The sequence below is a fragment of the Oxyura jamaicensis genome, chromosome 2, assembly GCF_011077185.1.
Source record: "Oxyura jamaicensis isolate SHBP4307 breed ruddy duck chromosome 2, BPBGC_Ojam_1.0, whole genome shotgun sequence".
Taxonomy (NCBI): domain Eukaryota; kingdom Metazoa; phylum Chordata; class Aves; order Anseriformes; family Anatidae; genus Oxyura; species Oxyura jamaicensis.
In genome coordinates, this window is record NC_048894.1 from 78,644,720 (window position 1) to 78,665,758 (window position 21,039).

The 21,039-nt window shown below is 38.7% G+C and overlaps 1 long non-coding RNA gene across 2 annotated transcripts; it reads left to right on the forward strand.

Annotated features, from left to right (window-relative positions):
* Positions 1-4,443: 4,443 nt before the first annotated feature.
* LOC118162466 lies at positions 4,444-19,067 on the forward strand. Of its 2 annotated transcripts, none has more exons than XR_004748466.1 (3): positions 4,444-4,490; positions 17,712-17,858; positions 18,033-19,067. It is a non-coding gene; the product is annotated as an uncharacterized LOC118162466 (long non-coding RNA). The 2 variants fall into 2 exon arrangements; XR_004748467.1 differs by lacking the exon at positions 4,444-4,490 and adding an exon at positions 8,100-8,219.
* The last annotated feature ends 1,972 nt before the right edge of the window (positions 19,068-21,039 follow it).

Sequence of the window (21,039 nt, forward strand, 5' to 3'; positions counted from 1 at the left end):
CAACTACAAACTTCGAATATTAATTCAAAGCATAAAGACAAAAAGTTTAGTCTCCAAGCACAGATTTAAATCTATCCTCACAGACGATAAAATAAAGACTTTACAACTCATGCAATGTAGGTGTTTGCAAAACCTCAGTCTCCTTATTACTTTTTGGGGAAATTATCAGTCATCAGGTAGCAAGGATTAAAATGCTCATTTGAAAATATGTATTACTACTGGTGCAGGGACAAGTCTTCTGAGACAACTAAGTTCCTTTCAGAGCCAAATAAAACTATTCATAAACTCAGTTTAAATTTGACCTCTCGTTTCAGTGAAAAAGAGAACTGAAAAACATTTGGAAAATCCACATTTCTAGTTTAAACCTGAAGGTCAAATGCAGCTAAAATTAGCACAGAAAATAAAAGCAGATAGTATCAAGATTAACGATTCAGGAAAAATTCAACTCTTTTGGGGAGGAGAAGGGGTATCCTGAATAACTGACTAAATTATTTTTTGTTTCAGCAACTGAATTAAAACTCACTCACTGATGGGGCCACTAGGAGGCCCATTAGCTTGCTGCTGTGGTTCAATTCAGAGGAAAAGAAAAAAAAAAAAAAAAAGTTAAAAACTTGAGTACAGAGGACTGTCAAGAAAATAAAAGAATTAAACATAAATAGTTAATTGATTCAATTCTGATTCATTTCATAGCCACTATTCCTTACATATCTCCGTCAGTACTTTTTACATGGCTGTTTTCATTTGGATAGGCATTGTTCTCTGCCTCAGAAAAGGATGCAAACTTTTGTACAGTGAGAGAATAATCAGATTAATCATGGAATCATCATAGAAACTAGGACGGAGCACAAAGCAAGCATAAAATTGCCTTCTTCTGTGTAAGGAGTAGAAGTTCGAGCATGATCACTACCTGGTTAGCATCAAGCATAGCTACCACCCAGGTGCAGCCTCCTCTAAGTGCATTCACATTTGAAACAGCTGGTTTGAAGAAAAACTAAAGTTTAATAGCAGCTGCTAGTTTGTCTGCTTTCACGTGTAGGTGTAGAGCTGAGATTACAAGTTTAAAAGCCAGGCTCACCTAGAATCATCTAGGAATCTGCTGTTTTTACTGTAGATATTTGTATGTAATCAAACTTCTTATTTTGCATGCAAGGTTTTCTTAGGACTTGTATATTAAAAGAAGAGCCATGTTAGTGTTCATATATAAACCTAAGCATTTTTAAATTTGGTGGAGATTTTTATTTATATCAGTAAATGTGGAATATAATAGCTAGATATTTTGCAAAATACCTAGTTCCTGATTATTTTGAATTTCAAACTCAAAAAGAGAAGAAAACTATTTCTACTATGCCTATTTGTAATGCTGTGTAGTCTTTTTAATCACCCCAAGTCCCATAGAATGCTACGTATCATTTCAGAAAATTAGGACTTACTTTTACAATGCATCTGTTCTCCAAATGAATGGAAATTTTAGTCATTTCACTCAATGACTGGTTTCACAGTATGGCTGCAATAATAATGGCAGGTATTTCATGAAGTATCTGAATAATGTAGGCGTTTCACATAAGGACCAGACAGAGCAGTGAAATGGTGGAATAGAATACCTGTTGTGTTGGTCATGGTGGTGAGTGACTGTAACTCAAGCATTTCACATGACAAGATGCATATTTAGCCTTACTCCTTTGCAGCTTGCATCACCAGGTGGATCCACCATAGTTCATGTTTACTCAAGTACAGGCTGCTGAGTCCTGCCCTGGTTTTGTGGTCCCACTTCCAACTTCTGTGAGAGCACGGGGGGAGAGGGGAGTTGCTCCAGATGCACCTAGCCCTACCAAATCAAGTGGTGAAATTGCAGTCTAATTAGCTCCCTCATCTGGCTCAGCTGTACAAGTCCAAGCACTGGGGAGGGAGTGAGAGGGTGTGAACCAGGGGAAGGAGACTGCAGGTGGGGTCAGGTTGCCAGGAATCTGCCTTTTTTTTTTTTTTTTTTTTTTTTTTTTTTCCTGCTTCTATCTGAAGAGGAGTTTCACATGTCTGAGAAACAGTACTTGGACTGGCTGAAACATCCAAGGCTGAGTGGACCTTTATGGCTTGGCCACCTGTTCAAATAAAACAGTGGTCCAGACCTTCTGGGCTCTTGTACAAAATAATAATAATAATAATAATTTTAAAAAATCCAAACCTCTCATCCATGGCTGTTTCTAGCATAAAGTGCTGAATCTGCTCTTGTGACAAGCATATCGTGGAAATAGGACAGAAGAGGGTGCTTACAAACAACAAGTGTTGCTTTTCTCTAATGGCTTAGATGTTTTGTTTGCTCATTTCAGCATGAAATAACCAACAAAAGTCACTTACCACTTTATTATTTTCCTCCATCTCTTAATTATATGAAAACATCAGCACTTTGTTTAGTCTTTAATTAGCATAATCCAAGTACAAAGTTCAGCCTGCACAAGGACACAGGGATATTGATTACCTGTCCTTTCCACCACAGAGCCAAAAATCACTTGTGTGCTGTGTTTATTAATATATGTTCATAGCAATGGCATTGAAATCTATCACTGTGATCAACATTTATTTTCAGGCAGTCAATGGCCATTGACCCATGCGGATATATTACCATAGTGAATTTTGCAGTTGCTTGCTCAGACTCTTATATCAATAGCTGACCTACTGAACGTTTATTTTTTTTCTTCCCTGTTGCCTTCCAACGGAGTACAAACGATGCACGCAGATGTGAGCAAATATATAATTACGAAGCAGGTTGCAAATCATTTCCCTGATTTCCGTCCGCAGAGACACATGGTACGCTTCTTATTTCTACCTGTTGGTGTCAGTAGAACACCCATTTTACTTACCTGAAAGTCGGAGCAGGAACAGTATTTGAAATAGGTGGAACTTCAGATAAGGAACTTTAGATAACTGTTGGCTACAAAAGATATGTCTCTCCGATTTTGTAGCTACCAGTAAAATCTTCATAAATGATTGTTAGACTATAACCTACACTGCAACATTTTGGTCTTGATTTGAATCCAAACATCCTGATGTTCAGCTTTATAATAGATTTTCTCTGTCCTGCTGACAACCTAGAGATGTCCTCTAATTATGGGGTCTGACTTTGGCCTTTCCCATGGATCTTGAGAGTTCAGTAACAAAATCTTAGTTTGACCCAGATCTAACCATTTAAATAACTTCTGATTTGGAAAATCAAAAAGTGTCTTAGGTTGGCTTCAAGCTTCCTTCTTTATTTAAAAAAAAAAAAAAAAAAAAAAAAAAAAAAGAGAGAGAGAATAAATAAATGCATAGCAAAAATTATATGTCAATTTCTTTGTGTTCCTTTTATATTTGATTGAAAAGGTCACCACTTTTACACAAATTCAAATATGTTTTCTTTCGTTGTTTCAGGAAGCAAAGCAGGAGCCTTAGCAGGCAGATGGCCTGGTAGTTGATGTAAGAAGCAACATGTAAGTTCAGGGATGCAATTTCAATGCAAGTCTTGTGCCACTGAACTGGAAAATCTCTGAGATTCAGCTTTAGCTTGTTCACCCTAAAGTTACTATTTGAGGCAGAATGCCAGCTCAATAGATAAGTATTATGTTTATTGTGTCTGATGGGATTATTATTTAATGACATGATTCTATAGAGGGTTTTCTGAGTTATTCATGTCTCTTTCTTTAGTTCCACACAGAATTAAACGATTAAGGCAAAAAGATTTTTTTTTTTTTTTTTGTCAAAGCTGTGAGGCAGAGTGCAACTACATTGTTTTGCTCTTCTTTTCTACACAGTTTGCCTCCAGATATCCCCAATGTCCACGTTTATGTTAGTGTTTTTGTTTTATGGTGTTAATCTTCTGTTTGTCAGGGCCATGAGGGCACTGATAAGCCTTAATGGTGATGACTAGCCTCACCTGGGCCCTCCACCCACCTCACCCCTGGGCCCAAGTGCCCCTTTTCAGCTCAGCTGGGGACCATTGGCCAGGCCTGAGCTACGCTGCAGTGCCTGTCTCTGGCCCTGCTCCCTGGATGAATCTGGGACTCGTGTTGTAGTCCCATCTCCAGCCCTGTGTACTACTGTGCTTGAGACTATCAAAAAGACTTTGAACAGAAAGCCTCTCCAGTGTCAGAGAACTCTGTGGGGGAGTCACAAGGATCTTAACCTTACAACTGCTACTGGTTGCAAGAAGACTGATGAGCAATGCTGGGAACTGATGGAGGTCATGTACCTGGAGATGTGATGACTGCCCTTTGTGTGGGATCCAGCAGGTGTGTCCCATTATAGAGACCTACAACTACTCTTTAGATGGAAAACACTACCAGACTTACCAGATGGGTGGGAACACTGGATCCCAGGGCTACTCTATTAGACAGTTCAGAGGAGCCTGTGCATGCTGGGACTGGGAAAAAGACCCCTAAGCAGATACAGTCCCCTGGCCTGTTTCCTTCTCCACTAAGCATTCAGAGCATCCTCTGGAAGCATTCTATGCTGCAGTCCTGGTAGGTGTGATGCTGTTCTTTAAATGTTTGATGGGAGAAAGGAAGCATATGTGCGAGGCTGCTTATGAAGCTTGGGTAATGGACTTAGAGGGGAGATGATAAGCATCACCTGTCTCCCTTCTGCAAGGGCTGTAGTACTTTCTGAAGCTATTCCTTTGGCATTCTGAGAGAGGTCTCTTGCATAGTCACTAACCAAGTCAAAAGCTGTTTGTCCCATTCCCACCTGGTACTCAAACTTGCTTCCCACAACTGTGTCAGCTACACATGCAGTAGGAGAGCTGTCCTCAGCTTTCTTGCCATGATTCCGCTGTGCATCTCTCCTCTGACTGTGGCAGCTTATGGGCTGGTGGTGTTGTCATGATGCTGTGTAGAGCAGAACTGTAGATCCTTTCTCTGCTTCTCTCAGCCCCAACGTGGAGTGAACAGGTGGCTGTGTTTCCCAGACAAAGTGAGCATCAACAGTGTTGTGATGCTAAAGTAGGATTTCTTTATTCTAAACAAGTAAGAAGTTGTGTGGAGGAGTTGAAATCCTGTCATATGTTGGCTCATACCAAAGGTAGAGAGGAGAGAATATCTGTAAATTGGTACAACTTCTATCTCACCTTTGCTTCAAGCTTAAAAGCTGTATATTCATCAGATAGTAGCTACTAGGAAATCTTCTCATATCTTTCTGCAAAGAATCAGAGGGGAAAAGTTAGAAAAAAAAAAAAAAAAGTTGATTGAAGTATTGATTCAGGTAAGCAATTCTGATAGGAAGACAAAAGCTAATAACTTTAAAAAAATTGCAATGTAATTATGACTACTTAACAAAAACATTATACCATGCTATAGAATCCTACAGATGAAAAAATGTTTTATTTTTGAAATTCATATCTGTCAGCGGGAGAATGAAGTAGGATAATTGTATTTAAACTACCCATGGTAATGAGAAGTAACAAATTTCCTTCCTCTGATAGCATTTCTTATTCTACAGTCTGAAGTATTTTAACATCTTCTTTACAAAATCATTATAAATTGGCACAGTGATCTTAATAGAAGTTGTTGTCCTCTGGGGGTATAAACCTCTGTGTACTCCCTTGTTTTCTTTATCTTTGCCCCCATCTCTCTCATCTGCCACAATTCCGCAATATTCAGTGTTAGTCAGGTATGTCAGAAGTTTTATTTCTTTCCCTTATGAATGAAGATGAACTATCATAATACTTTTTATTTGTCATATGAAATCTACAAAAAAACATCTTGATCAATGATTCTTGTTGTGTGGTTCATGTTTAGTTTGCACACCTGTGTAATTCGTTTCATGACACACCAATCTGTTAAATCATTAAATGCTATTATTCTTGCTTCTTTGAGTGACTCATGTAGTTAAGTAACAGAGCATTTAGCAATAAACATGATACAGGCTTTTCCCTTTTAGCAAAATTTGAGCAAAAATTGTCCTTTCTGTGAGTATTTCTGATAGGAAGCACGTGTTTGTATGAAATAAGCGTGAGATGGTCCTGAGTACAGTATAAGTCAGTTTATTTTATACATCAATCAAATATTTGCAGAAGGAACAGGTCTACTGTGTAAGCCTAGCAGCTATGGAATCTTAGGATATGAACTAATACTGTGATCCTTGCCATGTACTGTGCTGAGAGACCTGGGGGCTCTGGTGGACAAAAAGCTTGACACGAGCCAGCAATGTGTGGTTGCAGCCCAGAAGGCCAGCTGCATCCTGGGCTGCATCAAAAGAGGAGAGGCCAGCAGGTGGAGGGAGGTGATTGCCCCTCTACTCTGCTCTTGTGAGGCCCACATTGGAGGCCCACACTGCATCCAGGTCTGGGATTCCCAGCACAAGAAGAGTGTGGGTCTGTTAGAGCAGGTCTAGGGGAGGGCCACAAAGATGATCAGAGGGCTGGAACACTTCTACTATGAAGAAAGACTGAGGGAGTTGGGGCTGTTCAGCCTAAAGAGAAGGTTCCCAGGTGACCTTATTGCAGCTTCTCAATATGTAAATGGGCTTTATAAAAAACATGAAGAACAACTTGTTGCTCAATCAGATGTTGACAGGATGAGGGGGAATGGTTTTAAACTAAAAGAGGGGAGATTTAAATTAGATATTAGGACAAAATTCTTCATTCAGAGGGTGGTAAGGCCCTGGCACAGGCTGCTCAGAGAAGCTGTGGGTGCCCCATCCCTGGAGGTGTTTGAGGCCAGCTTAGATGGGGCTTTGGGCAACCTGATCTAGTGAGTGGCATCCCTGCACATGGCAGGGGGGTTGGAACGAGATGATCTTTAAGGTCCTTTTCAACCTGAGCCATTTCATGATATTATTATATGATCTCAAGAGACAACAAGTGATCAGGACCTCCGTTTGTGCTTCATTTGAAAGACTTTCTAGTAGTTGGGTACATCTGTGTATGAGATTGACTCAAAGTAGGTCTGAAAGGCAGAGTTAAAGAGATCCAATTTAGAAAAGAGAGCATTTCCTACAGGTTCACCATGGTGCCAATTGCTTTTGTCTGTACTCAGTTTTCTTTGGAGATTTCCTGTGAAAGAAATAAGCAGCATTCATTCTCACCGCTAACTTAATGTAATTCAAGATGTTTCCATTGCTAAGAGTATAAAGTACAATTGGGTGTTCTAATCATAGTAAGTACTGTATAATTAGTCTTCCAAATGAATGTTTCCACTCATCAGGATGACTAAATAACTTGTTGAGTAAAATTCTTAATTTACATAACTAAAAGCCAATAACAGCTTCATCTCCCTTCATCTGATTATATTCTGGTTTTATATCCACATTTCATTGGCCACCTGCCACTCTCTAAAGGATAGGAGGTAATTAGAACCAGTGATAGTGCACTATTGTTATACTTTTTACAGCACAGATGCAGTTGGGTGCTATTATCATATCTGATACAATTTTGTGGATAATATCATTATGTCTTCACTGCCCATAAATTTAATTGGAAATGTGAATCAATTGAAAATGCATTTTAATCTCTGCATCATGATACATTTTGCTTAACATAATGGTACTTCAAAGTTTTAACAAAATATGTTCCACTTTGCGCAGACAGCAAATGCTCTGTTGCTTCAAACTGTTCTGTATACATGTATACAGGCATAGAATTTTTTCACTGTGGTAAAATCTACTGTACAACATGCAATAGAAAGTATACTGAAGTGTGTCTATTAATACAGGTAGTTGATTAAAAAAAAAAAAAACAACATGAATTTTACACTGAGTTAAGAAAAGCTACAGGAAGGAATAGGATGTGAAACTGTTACTTTAAAAACAACAACAAAAAAATACAAACAAAAAAAAAGGGGGGGGGGGGGGGATTGTTCCTTATAAATAACAACTGTGTCTGTCACAAGGTTGGTATATTGTAGGGAAATGGGTACTGTGTCATTTGGCCAGGTTTGCAAGGTGAAATGCCAGCACTGGCGTTTGCCTCAGGTGTGGCACAAAACCTATAGAAGGATGAGAGGTATTGATAATAGAACTAACATGTACAGGAGGAAACTTGAACTAAACCTGCCTGGTATAGGTCCAGTTAGGTTGAGGAAGTCATCTGGTGGTGAGAGGGAGTGATGTGGGCAAGGAAAGGACGTGTAGGGGAAAAAATGTACTGCCTGTGGAGAAATTGAGCAGAAGTCATGCTACTCTTTTGGAGCAGGAATTAATATCTTAAACATTAGCAGCTACTTGAGGCTCATTAGGAAGCAGTCTTTTGAACTGTGGTAAATTGCTGATGATGACTTATTCATCTAATTGGTGAAGGTAATTGAATCAGCTTCTAGAAGGAAAATATGGGTGCAGGGTGGAGAACAACAACAAAATACTAATCTGATCTGAGTGCACTTGACTGGAGAAAGGTGTGTTAATGAACAGAAACTTGCACTTTTTGGGAAGACTTTTTGTCAACATTTCCTGTAGAAGCATATGCTGTGATTAAACATGATCTGATGCTGATGTAAATAACAAAAGAAATCAGAAAGCGATCATTTTGAGGTGAAAATATGTGGTTTTGGGAAAGTAGCTTCCTTTTTTTTCTGGTTGATTTTGGGGAGTGGGGGAGCAATTAGTACCTATTTACTCAGCTGTACATGGAAGATGTTGAACAAGGCTGGAATGGATTTTTCCCATCCCTTTTCTGCACGAGAGGGAAATTTCCCCAATGTAGTTTGTTCACCTGTTGATCTGGTTGAACAACTGCCCTAGATACATACACTCAGCCAAGAAAGTATTCTTTCCCTTCATTTTGCAGAGGCTTTGTAAATAGTAGAGACTTATAGTACTTGGGTAGATTTATTTATCTGAGCTAAGCAGAGGAAGGTGCACAAAAATATTAGTACATGTCCCCTAATTTGCTTCTCCTATTAATCATCTGACTTTACCTCAAAAATATCTTAGGACTTGACATTATGGCTCAGCACATTGGTAACTCTTTATTTCTTTTTCATTTGCCATCAGCTATATTGTCACTTTTCTTTTCTTTTACTTCACAGTCTGTCTCAGTTTTATTCTCTTCCTAGATTTATTTTTCCCATTATTATCCCTCTTCTTTTTTCTTGTTCTATATCAAAATCAAAACATGTTGTACCCTCTCATATCAACATTCACTTGCTTAGCATTCTTTAGTGGTGCATTCTCTTCTTTTAGACAGCTTAGCTGATATGCTTTGTCTTAGAGAATCCTGGCATAAAGACATTCTTCTGATCTTTTTCCTTGATTGTAGGTAAAATACTCTTGTAGTGTTTTTTTTTTTTTTTTTTTTTTTTTTTTTTTAACCCTTCCTTACCCATATGTTATGGTTGTGTAGTTGCTCCTCCTTCTTTATGTTAGTATTTAAATTTTATTCTCTTCCATTTGATCATCCAGTTGAACATTTTTAGTACTTTTTTCCTTCATCCAATAACCTTGCATCATCTGCTATTTAGGTCTCCAATTAACTTGCTCCTTATAGATGTATACCTCTTTATGTCTGCATTTACTGCTTCTGATGTCTACACGTGGTTCTCTGTACATAGGTATATATATATATAGGTATTTTTAAGATTAGGTATGCAACGTGTTTGATTTGTACCTGCCACACTTGCTTTTTGATGTGAATAAGCTTATTTAAAAATAACTAAATACCAGTCCTTTTTGTGTGTGCCACCGCCTGATTTGCTTTATCTGATTTGTGTATGCAGAATAACTGTATCAGTTTGTTGTATGAAGTTTTTCCTCTACAGCCAAAGGCAGAGTGCAATCTTCCTACTTCATGTACCTGGATAGTTAGAGATTTTTTTTTTCCCCTATTGTAAGGGGAAAGTCCATATGTGATACAGAGCTCCTATAGAGACTTTACCACCAAATTTTCATTCTAACTTCTTAACCATGATTTTCTTAAGTCTGAGTAATTTCAAATTTCTTCTGGAAACTGCTGCTTGATAGCTAACTACCAGGGCAGATAAGAATTCCCAAACTTTCTGTGACTTTGAGGCTGTGAGGTTACAATGACTATTTAACAGCATCACCTCTCTGAACTTTCATGACTGTACAATTCAAGGATGGGATATTTAGGTGTCTAAAAGGTTCAAATTTCTCCTCAACTTGCAAAGAAACTTGAGCTTCTTAGTAGCAAAACCACTGTTCATAATGCCTGACACTTTCAACCGCTGCTGATCTGTCTTTTTGGTTTTTAATGTCACTTCTAGCTCAGTGGGAGTTATGAGAACAGTAGCAAAGCTTGCCTTTTTGCTGTTGAGTAGAGAGTTCTGAAAGTATTGACATATGCTGATTGTGTCAGTATACTCCAGACTTATGGTATAAGCAATATATATATTTCTCCAACTTAAAAAACACTCAGACCTCGTGCCTCTTTCCTCTCCTGCATTTGAGAACCCAGTTTGCAAAATCTCATGTTTCCGTGGAAAGGCCAGACTACCGTGACATAGTCTTTTTCATCCTAGATTGACCTAGTTTAAATTTCTTTATCTATAACAGTTGGCCCATGGTTCAAGTTTGGCTTTAGGCCCCTATCAAGATTGTTAAACTGCCTATATTTCTCAGTGGTTTTAATATGTTGTGTGAGGACCCAAGGAAAACCCCTATTAAGAAATCAGCTGGGGAGAAGAGAAGGCAGCTGCTCCAGGGAAGCACTGGAAGACATGATAGGGGTTACACCTTCTGCACTATCTGCTGCTTTCAAGCAAATCTGATGGAAGAACTTTCACTGGCAAGTCTGCTTGTGAGACAAGAGCTGTCTTGAAATAGAAGACACAATCCACTTAGACCTGATCTTCCTAAAGTTTGACTATTATATTGTGCATATTTATTTTAGAAAATGACTGCAGCAAACAGTGTTTACAATGATTATGCTCAGTCAAGGAAATACAAGGAAAATTGAAAAAAAAATATCTTTTTTGGTTATAGTGATCGACTATGCTGATGATATGTTGGTCTCCTGTGGATGAGTTTAGATGGTGCAATTCCAACAAGTACCTGAAGGTTGGCCTCTGTATTCTCTAGAGTTGTTCTGCCATGAAATGTGTCATGCCCTCCTCATTACATTTGGTAAATGCTTTCAAAAGATACTGAACCAGCTTATGCTTTCTGAAGACAAGCAGCAATGTTCTCTGCTGTCTCAAGAGGCAATCTACTGATGCTTTCAACTGTGGTAGGAAATGATTTTGTTTGCAAACCTTTGTGGCACTAATGAGATTACCTAATTATAAAGTCTCTCTTAACATCCTCACAGAGTACTCCTACTTAAAAGAATTTTGCAACCACGTATGAACTATGTAAATAGATCTTTTTTTTTTTTTTAAACTTCTGTAAGTATAATTCAAGGTTAACAACTTATATTTGCCAGCATTGTAAAAGAAAAGGGCCTGACTCTGCCACTCATTTTTAAGTGGCCTCATGGTGTCATGGTGAAATCCTTCTTCCAGTTTTCACTCAGTGCTTAGACCTAACGAAAGCCACCTTCAATGATGTGCTAGTGGTTTTGTAGCAAATCATTTTTACTGTATGTCTCTGGACTTCTGACCTGTGGTATATCTTGGTTAGAAAAGGCATGAGTCCAAAATGCCCAGGGAAGGTTTGTTATTCCACAGCAAGATAACGCTTTCCACAGTTTCAATCCTCTTTATTAAATACATATATATGTGTGTGTGTATATATAATTGTGATGTTAGCTTTAAATTGAAGAATCTGTGACGTGTTACAGGAGTCTGAGTCATAACTTTTAAAGCTTGATTCTCAGTATAGCATAAAAAATTTTTAATATGTCCCACAAATGAGCTCATGCTGGTGTTTTCAAAGAGCATAGAGGAGGTGTGCATAGATATCCCATTAATTTCCTCACAGTCCAGTGTATCCTGCTGCCGTGGAGCTCAGCCATTCAAAGAACTCCACTCTGTAGAGCTCATGTGAAGAGTACAGTTTTCATACCCTCTTCCTTTACCACCTCAACATTAAAGCAGTAATGAACTTCTTCAATTTGTGTTGGCATGCTTCAAAACTATGTATCTCTCTGAAATAAATTGCATTAGAAGTGGGAAATATCTGTGTAACCAGTCTAATCTAGAGAAGTTTGGGATATATCTTCATGGCAGAGCTGCATGTCCTATGACCACTTCTAACGAAGAAGAATCAGGAGCAGTAGGAGATAGAGGAAATGCAGGATGTAAAATGCAAGTAAAAGGCTCCTATGTGCCACATCCCAGAGCAGAGATCAGAAATAATAAAATATGAGCAGGTGGCTTGGAAGACTGTTGTATCGGGGTAAAAACTGATGGTTAAAATACAGCATAATGTAAAACTCCATCAGGCACAGTAGGTAACGCTTGGCAGAGAATTTGAAGGTGAAATGACCACAGCTGTTTTTTCCCCTTGAGGCCTAATTTTAACTCTAAGATTTGGGGAGCTCTGTTTTACTTTTTCCATTAATAATGGCACTCTACTACTTGGTTTTGAACAAGGAAGCAATGAGGGGATGCATCGCTTCACATGACAAGGCTGGTTGTGTGTTGTTGGCGGGTTCAGGGGGCTACAACAGGAGCAATAGGACTCAACACTTAATGTTTTCTGTGAGAACTGTGTGCTTAGAATGGTTTATTGATAGCCGAGCTTGTTTCTCGAGTGCATATCTTTCATCCTACTGTGGGAGAAGTTTGGATTGCAAAAGCTAAATATTGCATGTTGAAAAGGTGAAAGAACTATAATATTCAGGAAGAATGCTAACACTGTATTGGGATACTTCTGTGATGTAAATAATCTTCTTTAATTTGAGTGAAGAGTGTTGGCCTTCCCCCAGCAGCGTACATGAATATGGGTGTTGCTGGTTACTTACCCTATCGCGCACTGAAGAAGCCTAACAGAACTGCCTGAGTAACAGCTTAGTTATTTCTGTGCTCCCTGTGTGGCACAAGCAAGCACTGCCTCTTAACTCGGACAACAAGACTGCAATTAACATCTATGGCAATGGAAGGAAGATTGACTTTTGGTATGCTCAGGGCGCATTTATTTTCTACAGACAAAGAATAGTTGTTGCTGCTGCTTCTGCTGTGTAGGCTGAGATTGTTTCATAGCTGCCTAAGGGGTCTGAAGACTCTATTTGAATAAAAAATAAATGGTACCTGGGTCTGCAAATCCTTGAGGTGACATGGAAAATTTCAGCTTTGGCACATCTGCATCTCAGCTTTCTAAAAGAAAAAAACAGACTTTCAGCACTTAATGTTTGACATCAAGACAGAAAGCTTTCCTCCACTAGAATCTGTAGATGTTGAGGCAATGTGGGGCAGCTGTGCCGGCAGAGAAATCATTTTTTGGAGCAACAGCTGAGTCAATGCACTGCTTCACAGCTCCTCTTTATCATCTTCATGTTGTTAGCCTTGTGAAGAAGGGCTGTGCAAGGGAATTTTCCCATGTGACGTCTGATGGCTCACCAGACAATAGAAAAACTACCCTCTGTCAGGACTACTGAGAAAGAAGCAGTTATTTCTCTCGTTTCAAGATATTGCTAAGTTTTATGTTAACATTAAATTTTTTCTTTATATAATACTATCTTCAAGATATAACAGATGTTAAAACAAGTGCTTATATTTTATTATTAATAGACCAAGAGATAAAACTTCAGGTTTTTAATTCATTTGCGTAACTTACGCATTCACTTTGATAATAGAGACATAATTAAGATGAGTAATTACAAAGCCTGTGTTTCCTAGTAACATATTCATGCAGTAGTAACGACAGTGTTTTACAATATCAAGCTCATATGTAAAGCAAATTATCTATTTAGTTGGAATGATATCACTAGAGCCAATTTAAATTCTCTGATAAGCATGATTATTCATTAGCTGGCTGCACATTATCTAAAAGCCACTTCCATCTCAATAAAAAGTTGGAATATTCCCCTATCCTAGATACATTTGCTCTCAAAAGCTGAATACACAAGTTTAGCTAGTTCAGCTGAGACCGTTTTATTTTTGCAATTCCTAATTAACTGGAATTAAATTGCTGCTGACACATCTGTCTTCAAATAGGTTTCACTGAGCTTCTGACCTGCTGCAAAACCTCTTTCAGAAAGTGGCTCCTTAGGCATGCTAAGGTCTACTTCAGAAATGACAAAAAGGAAAAAGCAGTTTTCAATAGGCAGCTGGGTGAGTTTCCCTGGATCGATTGTTTTATGATGCTGAATTTTAAAATGCACTGTTAATAGTATATTAGGTGCTGAACATGCTGCAGAGGTGTCTTCAGGTATTTAAATCAAAATAAATAAAATATTGACTAAGCTGAACTTGGTAGCTCACTGAATTAAACTGAAGCGTTATAGTCCAGTTTTAAACAATGCATTTGTAGGGATTTATTCCAGCTTAAATCAATGCTTAAGACTCTCCACTCTGAATTGATTTGGTACAAACTTGTGTGCATAGACAAAATCTGAGAGGTCTGTAACACTTGTCTGAAACTTGCGGGAAGATTCTTACCTTTCCCTGAATGCTGTAATTTCCTATGTGACCTTCTAGTATCTTAGTATTCTATGTAGTTTTCACATATGTCAGGGACTGGGGTTGTTGGGGAAGGTGGAACAATAAAAACATTGTTTTCATCCCTAGAACAATAGAACAGAGAAATTCTATTCTCAGTACTTCTCCTTACTGCTCCAAGCTAGGATCCTGCACACCTGCATGTGCACGTGAGCATGACTTTGGCCTCATGGTTTTAAAACAACTAGAAAAATAGTGGAAGACAATTTTTTCTGCTTCAGAGTTTCTTACTGATAGTCTGCACTACCCACTGATGTGGAATTCCAGGTTGGTAGGATAGGACAGGACTTGGGGTCTCTCCTGTGAACCACAGCAGAAAGTTTTGTCCAGAAAATAACCAGATCCTTGAAATCTGGTAGTGTGTATGTATGTGGCTTTTAACAGCTGCAACTTCCTTCTGTATTGAGCCTTCTGTATTGAGCACTCCTTTCCTATTGCTGTACAGTATCTTGCATGCATGTCATGTATTACTGTTCTATTTTGTTATGTGTAAACCAGGAATATTAATTCATTATGACCCTTTTTTTGGAGGTCTCTTCCAACCTGAATGATTCTGTGATTTTTGTAGACTCTTGTTGATATCATGTAAATTTACTGATTTGAATATTAGTATTACTTCTACGTTTCAGTGACAAAGAGTATATAAGTGATTTGAGGAGAAGGATAAGACTTTAACTTCCTGCTCTGTATGGCTCTGTCTGGTTTAAAGATATCTACAGTAGTCAAATCTGGATTGTTTATTTCTTAAAATGTCAGTGTTGTTATTCTCCATTAACTGAAGTATACATTCATTGAATTGAAGTCATATGCACAGACCATTGAATATGGTCCATTTCTGAGTTTCAGGTCTGAATCTCAAAATTCAAGGCCATGTAATGCAAGCATTTTTGGATTAGGTTCGGCTCCTGGTCTAGAATATCCTGTAGTAAAGCAAAAAATTGTTGTAATCAGAAGAAACTTGCATACAGTAGTAAGCAGAACAGAGAAACCCTTCCATGGTGGTTCAGATTTCTTGGAATAAATAGCACTGGATTTTGGGAAGAGCCCCAAAGACAGACAGAGAGCTGGGCCTGTTTATCCTGGAAAAGAGAAAACTGAGGGGAGACCTCATCAATGCATATAAATATCTGAGGGGAGGGTGTCAAGAGGATGGAGCCGGTCTCTTTTTAGTTGTGCCCAGTGACAGGATGAGAGGCAACAGTCACAAACTGAAGCACAGGTGGGGGTGATCCTGGGAACTTGAGTGTGAGTGCTCTGTGATCAGATGAATGTATGGGAGTGCAAATCAATCTGATGTGTTGTAACAGTGGTACAGCTCCCTAGCATGTCCCTAGCATCCAATAGCAGCTCCCTAGCATCTCCCTAGCATCCAATTTTTATTGATGTATTGTCCCTTGGGTAGGAAATTACTTGGGAACTAGCATTAGACTGGAAAATGCCAGGTCATAAACTGGGCGACCTGATCTAGTGGGAGGTGTCCCTGCCTGTGGCAGGGGTTAGAACAAGATGATCCTTAAAGTTTCTCCCATCACAAACCATTCTGATTCTATGATAAATACAGATTTTTCAGACCCTTCACCTGAGATGTAGAAGGCCAACACTCAGATCTGCCCTGCCACACCCATCTGCAAAAAAGCAGTATGGAAATAAATAACATCATGTCAGTGTGACCTTCCTTGTCCTTACTAGAACTATCCTTTATTTTCCTCGTTTTTCCTCCTCCTGACTTGTAGGCTAACCTGTGGGTGCCAGCAAGGAGAAGCTATTATGTGGCAGATCACAAGGAGAGTATTTTTACTTGACTGTTGTAGGTTTCAGCGTTTAGCCCAAACTCTTCCCAGGGTGGTGGGGGAACAGAATAAAAGCCAGTCCATATGTCTGTTTTAGTGCAGGGAAACTTTTTGCCTCTTGTTTGGAATTAGTAAGGCTAATGGCAGCAACTGCTATGCCTGAAAGATGCAGTTTCCTACCTTAATAATTGTGGAATTTTTTAGCTCTTTCACTTTAAAATTGAATCTTGCAGTGAAAATGCAAATCAATCCCATAATGATATAATAATTGGCAGGTTGGTCTGAACCATAATGTTTAACTGTTGGGGTGGAGGTAGATAAAATAAGTAGTAAATATTTAGGGTAGTGCAATCCAATTACTGCAAAACATCAACTCCACTCCTACCGCAGTAGTTACTGTCAAATGCGGGAATACACATTTTATCCTCAGGTGCTTTCTGTTTCTTTTTTTTTTTGTGTGTGTGTGTATGCAATATATTGCATGTAAATAGCTACAGTGAGAGATGATGCTCATAAGGAGGAGATATAAATTGAAAGTTTGGTAAGGAACGAGATGAGGAAAACACTAGCAGTAGTTTACTTTTGAGTTTCTTTCTTCCTCTCTGGACCATGCTGACTGATGACACTTGCAAAATAGGCTAGTACAGTATAGGTGGTCACCTTAAGCAAGATTGCCTGACTGAAATTAGGCCCACATTTATTGAATAAATAAATTTTTAAAAAGGCATTTGAACTTCACAGATTCTAAGGCTCTAAGCCTGAAAGCCATTGCTGTCTGTCCTGTGGGCTGTCTCCCTGCTCCAAAAGCAGCTACAGTTCCCTTTAACTTCATGCATGCATTTGATGCTTTGAACCCTCATCAGAAGGAACAGAGGGTGCTTCTCCCAGGGTTCATGAGAGCATGGCTGCATGTGCTTAAAACTTTAGGTGGATAACCTTGAAATTTTTTCCAAGGTCTTTACCAACATTAATTTACACGATACAGCAGCATTCCAATTTAATGAGATCAACTTAACGCTTCAGTTAATATCATGCAAATGAAGTGTGATTTGCTAGAACATATTCCACATGTCAAGTATTATACAGGAATAAGATTTATTAGTAAATAGTAAACAATTCCCATTGCTGGCTTCATTAAAGAAAATGTTTTCAGCATGGAGGATATGTTCAAGAAAGACAGTTTAAAAAAGCAGAGGTATTTGGAATTGGGATGATTAAGTTTAGTCCGTATTTGAAAACTGAAGAGACAGTTGCTTACAAATCTTGCTTCCATGAAAGGTAAGAGAGAAGTAATGCTCCTGCTAGTTAAGTATTGCAAAACTGTTCTCTTCAGCCAGGTCAGCTGAAGCAGAAGTCACTCGAGACTGAAAGTGAAATTGTTCTCTTGATACATTGACGTATGCAGGTCCTGTATGGATGGAGACAATACACCAAAAGAGGAGAGCTTGACTATGTGATAAGGCAGGGTAGTATCTCAGGGAGTATCGGAAAGAAGGCAACTTGCTGCATTAATAGGGGCTCCATGTCCCACTGTTCTGACTTCAAGTTTCAGGTAAGGAGGAGGCATACTGAAAGGAGATGCTCATTTGCTCCAGGTGAGGATTCTGGCAGGGTCATATTTCCTTGGTGTTGCTATGGTACTTTTCAAAAAGGATACTTCTGAAACATGTTAGGGAAGTCTGGTCAATTCATTGGTTAATTGAGGGACATTCTTTTCTGGTTGCAGGTTGATCCACATTTTGGATTCTTCCAATGTCTGCAAGACTTTACCAAGTAGCTTGATCAAACATTTTCAGACTGACGGGTCTCTTCAATCTATTTGTTCTGATTACAGGCTTTTCTTTACATCCAGAGTTTACTGTTGGTTCAGCTTGGATGTCTGAAACTTCCAAAGCAGAACAATCAGTGGTGGATAATGAGAGTAACAAATATCCCTGTTGCCATGTGAGCAGGGGCAAAAGAGTATTCACATAAAACATTCCTACAAATAAATCTCTATTCTTTAAATACAGAGAACTTTGAAACAGTTGAACACAGAACACACATTTATAGAACACTTCAAATTAACTGGTATTGTGGTTGTCCTAGTTTTAGGAGTTGAGTCTCTTGGGTTGGGCTAAGGAGTCTTATAATGGTGACTTTGAATTGATCTTAGTTGTCCTATCCAGCCATGTTTTTAAATCTTATCATATCTCTCAAGCAAAATCAGGGGTGGTTTGCAGAGTAATACTCTTTTGGGAAATGGATGAGAGGAAGCTCACACATTCTGAGAGAATCTGAGCTAAGATGATTAGTGTGAGACAAAAAGGATGCTTGTGAGTTGTTTCTCTAATTTTATATTCTTCTCCACAAAACTGGAGTGCGGACTATACAGGTTTAGGTGCTTTTTAATTATTAGTTTCAGTTGTATGTGACCATGTCCCTAGCGGTAGCATTTATAAATATTCTTATTTTTTCCTACACCTCTGCAATTATTTAATCTATGACAGCATTGGCTTTACTCAATTTATGCCAGTGTATTTCAGCTGAGATTTTTGGTCTGTTCTTCTTGACGCTGCCTTTAAGATGGCTGTATTAATTAAATTGAAAAATTATATAGTATATTAAATTATTTCAAAAACATGAAAACTTGGGGCTTCCCTTCATCTTTGTAAATGCAGGCCCCATCTGTTAGTCTATACTGTCAATGTGGGGGGAAAAAATCGTCCCTTTGCATAATTATACATTATGCCAAATAATAAACTCTACTTTGAAAATGATATTCAATTCTGAATTACTCACTCTGAAAACACTCTCTTCTATACTGTAGAGTGCTATTGCATTTACATTTTCTATGGCAACATTAATGTATCAAAACAATCCAAGCCTACAGGTGACATAAATGACAGTGAGAGGCACAGGCCAGTTGGTGTGAAGAGGAAAGAGGATTTGGGGGAGGCTTTTTCTCCTCTTCCCTTCTTGTTTCTCAGCAAGATACAAGTGAGGGAAGTACTTACAGCCCTCTGGGTTTGGAGACCCAAACACAGAACAAAGGCAGAAGTAAAAGGAAAAGCCCCAGCAGGGTACGTGACTGCATTGTGCTTGGATTTGCTTACTGGCACACCTAAAAGTCCCTCACTGGGACCTGACAGGTTCAGTGGCAGGAAGCTAAACTAAATGAATGAGGAATGGAAAACAGAATTACCTGGAATGCTGGTGTTAAGTTCAGATGATTTCAAGGCTTTTGTGGAAATGCAGCATTTGATGAATATTTAAAAGCTATCAGAGGGAAAGTCATCCTGTATTTATCTTCTTCTCATGCTCTTTTCCCAAATCTTCTCTAACAGCCATTGCTGGAGACCATTTACTGGGTTAGATGGGCCTGTTGTCCCAGGACTGTATGTGACTATAATATAGGTCCTTATATTAAAATAGGCAAGGGACTCTACAGGTTTTAGTTTTAATTATTTTGAGCCTTCATGGAAAATCTTACTATCAATAGAGTATCCCTTGACTTCAGTGCATCTTTTACCTCAGTGGTAGCAAGAGGCATTCCAAATAAACCTAGCAGAGTTTAATGAGCAATCAGGAAAAAAAGAAAATCAGAACACTGATACCCTTTTATAATCACAAATATAACACACATACCCTTATAATATAATTTGTGTTATAATATAACACAAATACCCTTTTATAATCATGATTTGGCTAACATATTTTGTGATGTATTAGTTCATAGCTATTTGTAGAGTGTCCCTACTTTGGAGTTGCTCTCTGCATGTCTTCCAAATCTCCATGTTTCCTGTTTCCAGTGCTGTGTCAGAACAGCACGGATATTTCAGCTGTGATAATACTGGTTTAGCTTTCTGATCTCTGGAGCTGATGTGTCAACCCAACAGGGTGTGGTCTGCCTGCTTCTCTCCTCAGAAAGAGTGAGCATATATTTAGGGCAAAGCCCTCAATAATACCTACTACGTTTACATTTTCTATTGCAACATTGAGGGCAAAGCCTTTTTGGGGAGAAATTAAAAAAAAAAAAAAAAAGGCGGGAAAAATATGGCCTTTTTGGGGAAATCCATTGATAGGCTTCTCCCGGCACACAAAATCAGTGGGAGAGGAAAGCTGCTTTAGCCATGTATTCTTTCTTCACCTCTTGGTTTATGGCTTCAAAAAGGTGTCCCAAGGCTATGCAATGCTGTTTGCTCATGCCTCACTACACTATGCCAGCAATTCCACAGTTGCAATTGAGTGGTCTGGAACTGCTCCTCGTGAAGACATTTAAGGCCTTCCACACCTTGGGAGGGTTCAATGCTGGTGGAAGTGCGTGTTCCCACCCCTGTTGAATTCTGCAATGAGAACAAATTGACCTGGTGATGATGAGTTATCTATTTCTTTTAAAACAAAGAGAAAGCTCAAGTACAATTGATTTGTATCAATTGTTTTATTGAGTGCTGTAAATAATATAATGTATCTAAATTAAATACAGCTGTTATGGTTGAGATTCTCATTGAAAATTTAATAACAAGAAGAAGGTGGGGGGGAGAGGTAAAGAAATCCCATGTTTTGATGTGTGTTGCTGCAGCAACAACTGCATTACATACCATTTGTTTCCCTTCTGTGAGAGTGAGATGCACTTGAACTTGGTTCTCCATATCTGGACATCAGCTTTGCGGTACAATCCCCTTTCATGCTGAACACTTGCAAGAACCCTTCATAAAGGAGGGCACACATAGCACAGCTTTGCTCACAGAGAG